General features: G+C 58.6%; 1 non-coding gene across 1 annotated transcript; it reads left to right on the top strand.

Moving 5' to 3' along the window:
- Positions 1 to 11,962: 11,962 nt before the first annotated feature.
- Positions 11,963 to 12,081, top strand: LOC131871667 (5S ribosomal RNA). The gene has a single exon (XR_009369878.1). It is a non-coding gene; the product is annotated as a 5S ribosomal RNA (ribosomal RNA).
- Positions 12,082 to 12,636: the final 555 nt, after the last annotated feature.

Genomic DNA, 12,636 nt, shown 5'->3' with positions numbered 1-12,636 from the left:
AGGTGATAGACGCCAACGAGCCCGCGCATAGCAATCGAGGTGTAAAAAGGGCGTTGAAGGCAGGAAGCCTGGACGAAAGAGGCTACGAGGTCACCTCGAAGCGGTCTAAGAATCGGGTGCACTTGGGGCGACTACCAGTGCCAACCCCTTATCCCGCGGTGCGTCCGACACACAGAAATTTCCAAGGCGGCCAAGGAGCCTCCCCGCATAGCAATCGGGGTGTGAGGTTACGGATGCAGCATTGATAGCAATCGAGGTGTGAGGCGAAGGATGCAGAAGTGAGAGCCGAGGGATGTAGCAGAGATAGCAATCGGGGTGTGTGATGCAGAAGAGATAGCAATCGAGGTGTGCGGTGGGAAGGGCCCAGCAGCCAGAATGCATGAAGCGACGGATGAAGCAGTGATGACAACCGGGCTGTGAGGAGAGGAGGGATGCAGCCAAGAAAGCAATCAGGGCTCGAGGCAAGGGATGCATCAAGGATAGCAATCATGTTGTGAGGCGAGATTCCAAAGGCTAAACGTGAGAGGCTGCAGGGTCGACTCAGAGAGGTCTATGCATGTGAGAGGCTGAAAGCAAGGTCGACTCGGAGCGGTCTATGCATCGGGCGCGCTTGGGGCGACTACCAGTGCCAACCCCTTATCCCGCGACGCGTCCGACAAAGAGAACGTTCCAAGGCGGCAGAGGAGGTTACCAGCCGAAGGATGCAGTAGCAATAACAGGTATAGTTCCGCGGCGGCCGAGAAGACTCACCGCATAGGAATCGGGATGCGAGGCGAGGGATGCGGCGGGAAGGCCCCGACGGCTAAACGGAAGAGGCTGCAGGGCCGCCTCGGAATGGTCCAAGCATCGGATGCGATTGGGACGACTACCAGTGCCAACCCCTTATCCCGCGATGCGTCCGATACACAGATAGTTCCAAGGCGGCCGAGGAGCCTCACCGCATATCAATCGGGGTGCGAGGCGAGGGATGGGGCGGGAAGGCCCCAACGGCTAGACGGAAGAGGCTTCAGGGCCACCTCGGAATGGTCCAAGCATCGGACGCGCTTGGGGCGACTGCCAGTGCCAACCCCTTATCCCGCGATGCGTCCGATACACAGATGGTTCCAAGGCGGCCGAGGAGCCTCACCGCATAGCAATCGGGGGTGCGAGGCGAGGGATGGGGCGGGAAGGCCCCAACGGCTAGACGGAAGAGGCTTCAGGGCCGCCTAGGAATGGTCCAAGCATCGGACACGCTTGGGGCGACTACCAGTGACAGCCCCCTATCCCGCGATGCGTCCGATACGAAGATGGTTCCAAGGCGGCCGAGGAGCCTCACCGCATAGCAATCGGGGTGCGAGGTGGGGGATGCGGCGAGATGGCCCCAACGGCTGGACGGAAGAGGCCACAGGGCCGCGTCGGAATAGTCCAAGCATCGGACGCGCTTGGGGCGACTACCAGTGACAACCCCTTATCCCGCGATGCGTCCGATACGAAGATAGTTCCAAGGCGGCCGAGGAGCCTCACCGCATAGCAATCGGGGTGCGAGGTGGGGGATGCGGCGAGATGGCCCCAACGGCTAGACGGAAGAGGCTGCAGGGCCGCCTCGGAATAGTCCAAGCATCGGACGCGCTTGGGGCCACTACCAGTGACAACCCCTTATCCCGCGATGCGTCCGATACGAAGATAGTTCCAAGGCGGCCGAAGAGCCTCACCGCATAGCAATCGGGGTGCGAGGTGGGGGATGCGGCGAGATGGCCCCAACGGCTAGACGGAAGAGGCCACAGGGCCGCCTCGGAATAGTCCAAGCATCGGACGCGCTTGGGGCGACTACCAGTGACAACCCCTTATCCCGCGATGCGTCCGATACGAAGATAGTTCCCAGGCGGCCGAGGAGCCTCACCGCATAGCAATCGGGGTGCGAGGCGAGGGATGCGGCGAGATGGCCCCAAAGGCTAGACGGAAGAGGCTGCAGGGCTGCCTCGGAATAGTCCAAGCATCGGACGCGCTTGGGGCGACTACCACTGCCAACCCCTTATCCCGCGATGCGTCCGATACACAGATAGTTCCGAGGCGGCCGAGGAGGTGGGGGATGCGGCGAGATGGCCCCAACGGCTAGACGGAAGAGGCTGCAGGGCCGCCTCGGAATAGTCCAAGCATCGGACGCGCTTGGGGCGACTACCAGTGACAACCCCTTATCCCGCGATGCGTCCGATACACAGATAGTTCCGAGGCGGCCAAGGAGCCTCACCGCATAGCAATCGTGGTGCGAGGTGGGGGATGCGGCGAGATGGCCCCAACGGCTAGACGGAAGAGGCTGCAGGGCCGCCTCGGAATGGTCCAAGCATCGGATGCGCTTGGGGCGACTACCACTGCCAACCCCTTATCCCGCGATGCGTCCGATACACAGATAGTTCCAAGGCGGCCGAGGAGCTTCACAGCATAGCAATCAGGGTGCGAGGCGAGGGATGCGGCGAGAAAGCCCCAACGGCTAGAGGGAAGAGGCTTCAGGTCCGCCTCGGAATGGTCCAAGCATCGGACGCGCTTGGGGCGACTACCAGTGACAACCCCTTATCCCGCGACGCGTCCGATACACAGATAGTTCCAAGGCGGCCGAGGAGCCTCACCGCATAGCAATCGGGGTGCGAGGCGAGGGATGCGGCGAGAAGGACCCAACGGCTACACGGAAGAGGCTTCGGGGCCGCCTCGGAATGGTCCAAGCATCGGACGCGCTTGGGGCGACTACCAGTGACAACCCCTTATCCCGCGACGCGTCCGATACACAGATAGTTCCAAGGCGGCCGAGGAGCCTCACCGCATAGCAATCGGGGTGCGAGGCGAGGGATGCGGCGAGAAGGACCCAACGGCTACACGGAAGAGGCTTCGGGGCCGCCTCGGAATGGTCCAAGCATCGGACGCGCTTGGGGCGACTACCAGTGACAACCCCTTATCCCGCGACGCGTCCGATACACAGATAGTTCCAAGGCGGCCGAGGAGCCTCACCGCATAGCAATCGGGGTGCGAGGCGAGGGATGCGGCGAGAAGGACCCAACGGCTAGACGGAAGAGGCTTCGGGTCCGCCTCGGAATGGTCCAAGCATCGGACGCGCTTGGGGCGACTACCAGTGACAACCCCTTATCCCGCGACGCGTCCGATACACAGATAGTTCCAAGGCGGCCGAGGAGCCTCACCGCATAGCAATCGGGGTGCGAGGCGAGGGATGCGGCGAGAAGGACCCAACGGCTAGACGGAAGAGGCTTCGGGTCCGCCTCGGAATGGTCCAAGCATCGGACGCGCTTGGGGCGACTACCAGTGACAACCCCTTATCCCGCGACGCGTCCGATACACAGATAGTTCCAAGGCGGCCGAGGAGCCTCACCGCATAGCAATCGGGGTGCGAGGCGAGGGATGCGGCGAGAAGGACCCAACGGCTAGACGGAAGAGGCTTCGGGTCCGCCTCGGAATGGTCCAAGCATCGGACGCGCTTGGGGCGACTACCAGTGACAACCCCTTATCCCGCGACGCGTCCGATACACAGATAGTTCCGAGGCGGCCGAGGAGCCTCACCGCATAGCAATCGGGGTGCGAGGCGAAGGATGCGGCGAGAAGGACCCAACGGCTAGACGGAAGAGGCTTCGGGTCCGCCTCGGAATGGTCCAAGCATCGGACGCGCTTGGGGCGACTACCAGTGACAACCCCTTATCCCGCGACGCGTCCGATACACAGATAGTTCCAAGGCGGCCGAGGAGCCTCACCGCATAGCAATCGGGGTGCGAGGCGAGGGATGCGGCGAGAAGGACCCAACGGCTAGACGGAAGAGGCTTCAGGGCCGCCTCGGAATGGTCCAAGCATCGAACGCGCTTGGGGCGACTACCAGTGACAACCCCTTATCCCGCGACGCGTCCGATACACAGATAGTTCCGAGGCGGCCGAGGAGCCTCACCGCATAGCAATCGGGGTGCGAGGCGAGGGATGCGGCGAGAAGGACCCAACGGCTAGACGGAAGAGGCTTCAGGGCCGCCTCGGAATGGTCCAAGCATCGGACGCGCTTGGGGCGACTACCAGTGACAACCCCTTATCCCGCGACGCGTCCGATACACAGATAGTTCCGAGGCGGCCGAGGAGCCTCACCGCATAGCAATCGGGGTGCGAGGCGAGGGATGCGGCGAGAAGGACCCAACGGCTAGACGGAAGAGGCTTCAGGGCCGCCTCGGAATGGTCCAAGCATCGGACGCGCTTGGGGCGACTACCAATGACAACCCCTTATCCCGCGACGCGTCCGATACACAGATAGTTCCGAGGCGGCCGAGGAGCCTCACCGCATAGCAATCGGGGTGCGAGGCGAGGGATGCGGCGAGAAGGACCCAACGGCTAGACGGAAGAGGCTTCAGGGCCGCCTCGGAATGGTCCAAGCATCGGACGCGCTTGGGGCGACTACCAGTGACAACCCCTTATCCCGCGACGCGTCCGATACACAGATAGTTCCGAGGCGGCCGAGGAGCCTCACCGCATAGCAATCGGGGTGCGAGGCGAGGGATGCGGCGAGAAGGACCCAACGGCTAGACGGAAGAGGCTTCAGGGCCGCCTCGGAATGGTCCAAGCATCGGACGCGCTTGGGGCGACTACCGTTGCCAACCCCTTATCCCGCGATGCGTCTGATACACAGATAGTTCCGAGGCGGCCGAGGAGCCTCACCGCATAGCAATCGGGTTGCGAGGCAGATTATTGGGAAGGGAACCCCCTGGGATGCGGCTCAAGCAGTGCCCAAAGGGACTGGAATGCGGAATCACATCGAGAGACCCAAATGCTATACGAGGGCTCAAATCGAATTATCGATTTGGCCACGACATGGACGCATCGGAACGACTACCTTTGCCGAACCACTCGCAATTGCATCCATACCGAAACCAATAGACATTTCCGTTAGAGCCCTCGCATAGCATTCGGGAATCTCGCATGCCCCTCTAAATCGACCAATGCTGGCGCTCAATGAAAATCCGAGCGCTACCACCGTTCGAGCGCCAGCATTGGTCGAGTTAGAGGGGCACGGGGGAGAATGCTCCAGTCAACACCTCCCCTATATAAGTTATTTGTCCGATTCTCGCACAACCGTAGTCTGCCTCGTCGAATCAAACAACGGTCCCAGATTCCGACTTCCGTTCCGTAGAGACCCAAAAGCTAGATGGAGGCTCGCAAGAAAGAGAGTCGGCGCATAGCAATCGGGTTTCTCGAACGTTTAGGGACCGAGCTCACTTGCGGATAGGGCAAAATCCGCCAAGCAACCCAAAAGCTAGACGGGGGCTCGAATCGAATCGCCTAGGCGGCCACAACAACGACGTGTTGGATCGACTACCAGTGCCAAACCATTCAGCAAGACTAGTCTGTGTCGAGGCCGGATAGAGATTCTCAGAGAGCGCCCGCATAGCATTTAGGAGACCTGCCGCGTCCCTCACACTCGACAAATGGTGGTGCACGTTTATAAATCCGAGCGATCCCAACCCTTTCAAGCACCAACATCGGTCGAGATAGAGGGGCACGGAGGGGGCTGCGTGAGACAACACAGTCCCCTATATAAGTTATTTGTCCGATTCTCACACATCCGAAGAATGGTCATCAAATCGGACAACAGCCCAAACTTCCGACTTCCGTCCCAGAAAGCCCAAGAGCTATCTAAAACGTTCATGGCCGGAACTCGATCGCGGCTATACCAGTCCGCCAAGCAACCCAAAAGCTAGACTGGAGCTCTAGTCGAATCACCTCTGTGGCCATTGCAAGGACGTGTTGGAGCGACTACCATTGCCGAACCATTCCGCAAGTCGAGTCCATACCAAGGCCGCATAGAGATTCACGATGAGCTCCTGCATAGCAATCAGGAGACTTGCCGTGTCCATCACAATCGATAAATCCTGGTGCAAGATTTTTGCATCCGAGCGCTCCAACCAGTCGAGCACCAGCATCAATCGACATAAACGGGCACGGGGGGAGGATGCTCGAGAACACTACCTCCCCTATATAAGTTATTTGTCCGATTCTCAAGCAGCCGAAGTCTGGTCATCGAATCGGGTCAAAGACCACAACTTCCGACTTTACCCACAATGCAAGTCATCGAATCGAACATCGGCCCCCGAGTCGGACTCCATGCGTATGTCAGGTCATCGGACCCAAATTCCGCCTTCCTGCGCATGGCGGGCCATCAATATCAACTCGGTCATCGGACCCAAACTCCGCCTTTTTGCGTATGGCACGCCTTCAAATCGGTCATCGGACCCAAATTCCGCCTTCCTGTGCATGGCGGGCCATCAACATCAACTCGGTCATCGGACCCAAATTCCGCCTTTCTGCGCATGGCACGCCATCAACTCGGTCATCGGACCCAAATTCCGCCTTCCTGCGCATGGCAGGTCATCGGACACAAATTCAGACCTCGCCAATATGCCTACGTATCGAATCGGTCATCGGACCCAACTTCCGACTTCATCCATACTGTAGGGTCTTTGAGGTTGGCGCGGTGCGCTCAACCCAGGGAGTCGACCCATCGAAGCATACACCTCCCCTATATAAGCTATTTGTCCGATTCCCACACCTGTGTAGTTTGCACCTCTGACCAGGACATCGACCCCAACTTCCGAACTCGACTGCAACGACGGCACCAGCGCCTTGGTGCGCACCTTGCGACGCACAGTCCCAACATTCGCCTTCCTGCACATGGCAGGTCATCGGACCCAAATTCCGACCTCGCGAGTATGCCTACATATCGAATCGGTCATCGGACCCAACTTCCGACTTCATCCATACCGTAGGGTCTTTGAGGTTGGCGCGGTGCGCTCAACCCGGGGAGTCGACCCAACGAAGCATACACCTCCCCTATATAAGCTATTTGTCCGATTCCCACACCTGTGTAGTTTGCACCTCCGATCAAGACATCGACCCCAACTTCTGAACTCGCCTCCAACGACCGAACCAGCGCCTTGGTGCGCACCTTGCAACGCACAGTGCCAACATTCGCCTTCCTGCACGTGGCAGGTCATCGGACCCAAATTCCGACCTCGCGAGTATGCCTACATATCGAATCGGTCATCGGACCCAACTTCCGACTTCATCCATACCGTAGGGTCTTTGAGGTTGGCGCGGTGCGCTCAACCCGGGGAGTCGACCCAACGAAGCATACACCTCCCCTATATAAGCTATTTGTCCGATTCCCACACCTGTGTAGCTTGCACCTCCGATCAGGACATCGACCCCAACTTCCGAACTCGACTAAAAAGACCGCACCAGCGCCTTGGTGTGCACCTTGCAACGCACAGTGTCAACATTCGCCTTCCTGCACATGGCAGGTCATCGGACCCAAATTCCGACCTCATGAGCATACCTACTAATCGAATCGGTCATCGGACCCAACTTCCGACTTCATCCATACCGTAGGGTCTTTGAGGTTGGCGCGGTGCGCTCAACCTGGGGAGTCGACCCATCGAAGCATACACCTCCCCTATATAAGCTATTTGTCCGATTCCGACACCTGTGTAGTTTGCACCTCCGCTCAGGACATCGACCCCAACTTCCGAACTCGCCTGCAACGACCGAACCAGCGCCTTGGTGCGCACCAAAAGTGCGCACTTTTGGAGGGCACTTTTGTGCGCTCCAAAGGTGCGCACTTTTGGAGGGCACTTTTCTGCGCTCCAAAGGTGCGCACTTTTGGAGGGCACTTTTTGGAGGGCACTTTTCTGCGCTCCAAAGGTGCGCACTTTTGGAGGGCACTTTTTGGAGGGCACTTTTCTGCGCTCCAAAGGTGCGCACTTTTGGAGGGCACTTTTTGGAGGGCACTTTTCTGCGCTCCAAAGGTGCGCACTTTTGGAGGGCACTTTTTGGAGGGCACTTTTCTGCGCTCCAAAGGTGCGCACTTTTGGAGGGCACTTTTTGGAGGGCACTTTTCTGCGCTCCAAAGGTGCGCACTTTTGGAGGGCACTTTTTGGAGGGCACTTTTCTGCGCTCCAAAGGTGCGCACTTTTGGAGGGCACTTTTTGGAGGGCACTTTTCTGCGCTCCAAAGGTGCGCACTTTTGGAGGGCACTTTTTGGAGGGCACTTTTCTGCGCTCCAAAGGTGCGCACTTTTGGAGGGCACTTTTTGGAGGGCACTTTTCTGCGCTCCAAAGGTGCGCACTTTTGGAGGGCACTTTTTGGAGGGCACTTTTCTGCGCTCCAAAGGTGCGCACTTTTGGAGGGCACTTTTGTGCACTCCAAAGGTGCGCACTTTTGGAGGGCACTTTTCCTGTGCTCCAAAGGTGCACACCTAGGTGAGCACCTTCGACCACACCTTGTAGCACACCAAACTCTGACTTTCGACTTCATCCGCAATGCAGGGTCTTTGAGGTTGGCGCAATGCGCACAACCAGGGGAGTCGACCCATCAAACCCAACACCTCCCCTATATAAGCTATTTGTCTGATTCTCATACATGCGTAGCCTGCAGGAGCAATTAGGACATCGACCCCAACTTTCGGCTTCTAAACGAAAACAAGGTCTTTGAGGTTGGTGTAATGCGAACAACTAGGGGAGTCAACCCATCAAACCCAACACCTCCCCTATATAAGCTATTTGTCTGATTCTCATACATGTGTAGTCTACAGGAGCAATTAGGACATCGACCCCAACTTTTGACTTCTTAACGAAAACAAGGTCTTTGAGGTTGACGTAATGCGCACAACCAGGGGAGTCGACCCATCAAACCCAACACCTCCCCTATATAAGCTATTTGTCCGATTCTCATACATGTGTAGCCTGCAGGAGCCATTAGGACATTGACCCCAACTTTTGACTTCTTAACGAAAACAAGGTCTTTGAGGTTGGCGTAATGCGCACAACCAAGGGAGTTGACCCATCAAACCCAACACCTCCCCTATATAAGCTATTTGTCTGATTCTCATACATGTGTAGCCTGCAACAACGATTAGGACATCCACCCCAACTTCTGAATTCGTCTGCGTTGACCGCACCAAAGGTGCACGCCTTGGTGCTCACCAAAATCCGACTTCCGACTTCTTCTGCTATGCGGGGTCTTTGAGGTTGGCGCAGTGCGCACAACCAGGGGAGTCAACCCACCGAATGCAACACCTCCCCTATATAAGCTATTTGTCTGATTCTCATACATGCGTAGACTGCAGCAATGATTAGGACATCCACCCCAACTTTTGACTTCTTAAACAAGACAGGGTCTTTGAAGTTGGTGCAGTGCACACAACCAGGGGAGTCGACCCATCAAACGCAACACCTCCCCTATATAAAGCTATTTGTCCGATTCTCATACGTGTAGTCTGCAGCAGCGATTAGGACATCGACCCCAACTTCCGAATTCGTTTGCATTGACCGCACCAAAGGTGCACGCCTTGGTGTGCACCCTGGAGTGCACTTTGGTGCTCACCTCGGTGCACACTTTGGTGTGCACCTCGGTGTGCACCAAAGGTGCGCACCTTGGAGCGCACCAAAGGTGTACACTTTGGAGCGCACCACATAGGGTCTTTGAGAGGTTGGCGCAGTGCGCACACCAAGGTGGGTGTTGAGGTGCGTGCCGAGGTGGGTGGGTGCTAGGGTGCGCTCCATGGTGGGTGCCAGGGTGGGTGCGTGCTAGGGTGGATTCCAAAGAGGGTCATAGGGTGGGTGCCAAGGTGGGTTGGTGATATAGTGGGTTCAAAGGTGGGTACTAGGGTGGGTTCCAAGGTGGGTCACAAGTTGGGTGCCAGGATGCGTGGGTGTTAGGTTGGGTGCCAAGGTGGGCTCCTGCGTGGGTGGGTGCTAGGGTGGGTTTCAAGGTGGACGCGAGGGCGGGTGCCAAGGTGGGTAACAAGTTGGGTGTTAGGATGGGTGAGTGCTAGAGTGGGTGCCAAGGTGGGTGGGTGCTAAGGTGGATGCCAAGGTGGTTCACAGGGTGGGTGGGTTCTAGGGTGAGTTCCAAGGTGGGTCACAGGTTCAGTGCTAGGGTGGGTGTCAAGGCGGGTGTCGAGGTGCCTGGGTGCTAGGGTGTGGATGCCAATGTGGGTCATAGGGTGGGTACTAGGGTGGGCTGCAATGTGGGTGCCAAGGTGGGTAACATGCTCGGTGGGTTCTAAATTGGGTGCCAGGGTGGGTGTGCACCCACCTTGCCCGAGGTGGGTGCCAAGGTGCCAGTGTGGGTGGGTGCTAAGGTGGATGCCAAGGTGGGTGAGAAGGTGGGTGATAGGTTGAGTGGTAGGATGGGTGGGTGCCAAGATGGGTCACAGGGTGGGTGCAAGGGTGGGTAGGTGCTAGGGTTGGTGTCAGGGTGGGTGGGTGCTAGGTTGGGTTCCAAGGTGGGTGCGAGGGTGAGTGTCAAGGTGGGTCACAGGTTAGGTGCTAGGATGGGTGAGTGCTAGGGTGCAAAGGTGCCAGGGTGGGTGCTAGGATGGGTCGATGCTAGGGTGAGTGGCAAGGTGGGTCCACAAGTGTCAAGGTGGGTGCCGAGGTGGGTGCCAAGTCGGCGACTGCTATGGTGGATGCCAAGGTGGGTCACGGGGTGGGTGCCAAGTTGCTAGGTTGGGTTCCAAGGTGGGTGCCAACGTGGGTGCTAGGGTGCGTGGGTTAAAGGGTGTGTCACAACGTGGGTGCCAGGATGGGTGCGCACCCACACTGGCCAAGACGGGTGCGGGTGCAAGGTTGGGTTCCAAGCCCGGTCACAGGCTGGGTGCTAGGATGGGTGGGTGCCAAGGTGGGCACCAGGGTGGGTGCACCCACCCTGGCCAAGGTGGGTCACGGGGTGGGTCCTAGGGTGGGTAACGGGGTGGGTACTAAGGTGCGTGCCAAGGTGGGTCATAGGGTGGGTGCCAAGGTGGGCACCAGGGTGGGTGTGCACCAACCCTAGCCAGGGTAGGTCACGGGGTGGTTGTCGGGGTGGGCGTCAAGGAGCCAAGGTGGGTGGCAAGTAGCCAAGTTGCGTGCCAAGGTGGGTGTCGGGGTGGGTGCCAAGGATCCAAGGTGGGTGCCAAGGAACCAAGGTGGGTGTCTGGGTGGGTGCCGAGGTGGGAGCCAGGGTGGGTCCCAAGGTGAGTGCAAAGGTGGGTGCCAGGGTCAAGGTGAGTGCCAATGTGGGTTCCAAGGTGCCAGGGTCAGGGTGAGTGCCAATGTGGGTTCAAAGGTGCTAAGTTGGGTGCGAGGTTGGGTGCGAGGGTGGGTGGGTGCCAAGGTGTGCTAGGTGGAAGCCCGGGTGGGTCGGCATCCCATGGGTGTCGAGTTGGGTGCCTGATGGGTGCTTCTTGTCAAGTTTTAGTCGTCGGGACTCATTTCGAGCCTTAGAGGTCGTTTCTTGTCCGGTTGCCCTGTCTTCGACCTGGGAACCCAATTTTGGTCCTCGGGTCCCATTTTTTTTTGTCTCGCATCCCACTTTTGGCCTGTGGCCTTTTCGGGGTCGATTCTCGTTTTGGGCATCAGAGCATGTTTCTTCTCCTAAAACCCAATATTTGTTTATTAAGTCTCGGAACACATTTTTGTTCTCGTGGACCCATCATGGGTCTTGGAACGCATTTGTGGTCCTTGGGTCCCATTTTGCATCCCGAAACTTGTGTTTTGGTGCTTGATCCCTATTTTGGGTGCCCACCTTGCACCAAGTGCGCACCCGGGGCAAACCGAGCGCCTTGGTGCACCGGGGCAAGATCGAGCGTGCACCCGAGGCGCCCCGAACATGCACCAAGGTGCACTCGGCCCACATGTGAGCGCAGGTCGTTGCGCCCGAGGTGGTGTGTGGGCACCGCGTTGCAGACGGGACACTGCACGCACACGACGCCCCCTCCAGGTGCACGCACGTAGGCCGGGCCGGGTGCACACCCGACGCCCTAGCAAGGTGCGCGCACCCGGGCAGGGCTCACACTTGGCGAACGGGGCGCACTTCGCGAGGGAGGGTGTGCACCTCGACGGGGGTGGGTGGCCGGGGTGGATTCGCACGTGGGTCGCGGTTTGCTAAGTACACACTGCGACAAGCTCATAACGGGTGCGATCATACCAGCATTAGTGCACCGGATCCCATCAGAACTCCGCAGTTAAGCGCGCTTGGGCCGGAGTAGTACTGGGATGGGTGACCTCCCGGGAAGTCCCGGTGTTGCACCCTTTTTTAGTTTTTCGCCGGGCGTCGCAATGCTATTTGAATAAACCTTTTGCCCGTTTGCGTTCTCGTCGGGGCCGGGCCGGGCCGGGGTGCGCTGCCCGCACTACCGCGCGCGCGGGGGCGACACCGAGCGCGCACCCGAGGCACCCCGAGCACACAGGCCACGGTGCAACCCGGGCGTTGTGCGCGCACCCCGGTGCGCCCGAGGTGCTGCGCGCGCACCCAGGTGAAATCGGTGTGCACCTCGGCCAGTGCGCGCTCGGTCGAGTCGCGCACGTTGGCCAAGGTGCACGGTGATGTTTCTTACTCTAAGGTTCCGCACCAGACGCCCGGGACAGGTGAGCGAAGCTGGGCGGGGCCGGGTGCGCGGCCGGGGCAGGTGCACGCAGCTGGAGAGAGCTTTGGAGCACACTTCGGAGCGCACCAATGATGCGCTCCATTCAAAAGTTTCCTGAAAAGGCAAAAAAAGTTGAGATTATAGAATTTCCCACTTGAGAGATTGTAAAAAAAAAAAATTTAAAATGAAGGAAACGCGGGTGCCAAGGTGTGCGCAGCCCA

The sequence above is a fragment of the Cryptomeria japonica genome, unplaced genomic scaffold (genome assembly GCF_030272615.1).
Source record: "Cryptomeria japonica unplaced genomic scaffold, Sugi_1.0 HiC_scaffold_438, whole genome shotgun sequence".
NCBI classification, from domain to species: domain Eukaryota; kingdom Viridiplantae; phylum Streptophyta; class Pinopsida; order Cupressales; family Cupressaceae; genus Cryptomeria; species Cryptomeria japonica.
The sequence above is the reverse complement of the archived record's forward strand: the minus strand, read 5'-3'. Positions and strand labels throughout refer to the sequence as shown.